This window comes from Rhinopithecus bieti, unplaced genomic scaffold (assembly GCF_001698545.2).
Source record: "Rhinopithecus bieti isolate Rb0 unplaced genomic scaffold, ASM169854v2 scaffold_15769, whole genome shotgun sequence".
In the NCBI taxonomy this organism is placed as follows: Eukaryota; Metazoa; Chordata; class Mammalia; order Primates; family Cercopithecidae; genus Rhinopithecus; species Rhinopithecus bieti.
Genome location: NW_016809129.1, coordinates 2583848 through 2585886, shown reverse-complemented (window position 1 = coordinate 2585886; position 2039 = coordinate 2583848). Strand labels below are relative to the sequence as shown.

General features: G+C 39.7%; 1 protein-coding gene across 1 annotated transcript in view; it reads left to right on the top strand.

Annotated features, from left to right (window-relative positions):
* PLEKHA5 (pleckstrin homology domain containing A5) overlaps positions 1-711 on the top strand; it is a 230555-nt gene extending 229844 nt beyond the window's left edge. The window contains exon 24 of the mRNA XM_017888617.1: positions 621-711. The gene's annotated coding sequence lies outside the window, so the exon portion shown is untranslated. The remainder of the gene's footprint in view (positions 1-620) is intronic.
* The last annotated feature ends 1328 nt before the right edge of the window (positions 712-2039 follow it).

Genomic DNA, 2039 nt, shown 5'->3' with positions numbered 1-2039 from the left:
TATAGTTATTTTAGCCCTCAATTATTCCATGATAAAATGTGACTTTGTTCCTAAGAGAAACAGAAATACTCTTTTTTTGTTTTGTTTTGTTTTGTTTTGTTTTGTTTTGTTTTGTTTTGTTTTGAGACAGGGTCTTAACTCTTGCCCAGGCTGGAGTGCTGTGGAGCAATCTCGGCTCACTGCAAGCTCCACCTCCTGGGTTCAAGTGATTTTCCTGCCTCAGCCTTCAGAATGGCTGGGATTATAGGCACACACCACCATGCCCAGCTAATTTTTGTATTTTTGGTAGAGACAGGGTTTCACCATGTTGACTGGGCTGGTCTCAAACTCCTGGCCTCAGGTGATACCCCCACCTTGGCCTCCCAAAGTGCTGGGATTACAGGTGTGAGCCACTGTGCCCAGCCAGAAATATTCTTAATATTAAAACAAAGTTTTGCCACTTTAAAATTTCTCAAATTTCTTCTTTCCATGTAGTTGTGACATAGGTATTATTTGTGTTATATCCCAAATGGCTCACTAGGGCTACTAACTTTTAGAGTTTGATTTGTGTCTTTAGCAGTAAACATTTTAAAAGGAACTGTTAGCGGCTTTTTGGAGTAATTACATTTCTTCCTTTCAAGGGTCCAGATTATAGACTCTACAAGAGTGAACCAGAGTTAACAACAGTGGCAGAAGTTGATGAATCTAATGGAGAAGAAAAATCAGAACCTGTTTCAGAGATAGAAACTTCAGTTGTTAAAGGTCAGCATTTGTAATATGTTATACCTCTTGTTTTTTGTTTCTGAAGACAATTTGCTGCTAAAATAGCAGTAAATTCCATTTACATGTTGACTCATATATGAGTCCAACCCTTTATCTGAAACCTTTGGACTCTGATGAATTTCTAAATTAAGAAATTTTCAGATATTGAAAGATAAAATGGCCCATAAATGATATATGTCATCTCAGCTAGGTATGAGGCAGCACCCTTTTTTTAAACACTATTTCTACAATAGTCATTCCAAGTGGCATAAATAAATGCTAAAAATAAAAGCATTAGCTGGGCGTAGTGGCAGGTGCCTGTAATCCCAGCTACCCAGGGGGCTGAGACAGGAGAATCGCTGGAACCCAGGAAGTGGAGGCTGCAGTGAGCCGAGATCGCACCACTGCACTCTGGCCTGGACAACAGAGCGAGACTTTGTCTCAAATAAATAAAAATAAAAGACATCACATCAGATTAGGTTTTACTAAGAAATGAGTTTATGCCAAACTTTAAAGTTTTCCATTTCTTGGGAGAGTTTTGTTGTTGTTGTTGTTGTTGTTTTCTGTTTCTGGTGATGTTGATGTTTTCTGTTTCTGGTTGTGGTGGTGGTGGTTCTTGTTGTTGTTGTTGTTTGTGATTGGGTCTCCTCGCTCTGTCACCTGAGCTGCTGTACTGCAGCAAACATGGCTCACTGTAACCTCGACCTCCCAGACTCGGTGATCCTCCCACTTCAGCCTTCCAAGTAGCTGGGACCACAGGCACACACCACCATACGCAACTAATTTTTTAAGTATTTGTAGAGACAAGGTGTTGCTGTGTTGTCCGAGCTGGTCTTGAACTCTGGGGATCAAGCAGTCCTTCCACCTCAGGATTACAAGAATATGCCAGCACACCTGGACAGGGTCTTTTCTGTGTGTGTGTGTTTAAAATTATGCATAAGGCATTGATGGCCTTACACAAAATTTTTACACAATTTTTACACAATTTCTACAAATTTGTAGAATTGTAAATTTTTACACAATTTCTACAAAGTAAATTCTAAAATAATATTTCTGTAAAGTATACTCTGATTTTGTTCTTAATGCTGGTCATTTTTCTAGAAGGTAATTGCATAAAGAAAAGAGTAGAGAGAGAACTATCCTAGATTAAAAAGATAGATAGACTGGGTGTGGTGACTCATGCCTGTAGTCCCAGCACTTTGGGAGGCCGAGGCAGGCGGGTCACCTGAGGTCAGGAGGTCAACAACAACAGCAACAACAACCAGAAACAGAAAAAAAAAAAAAAACTCTCCCAGGAA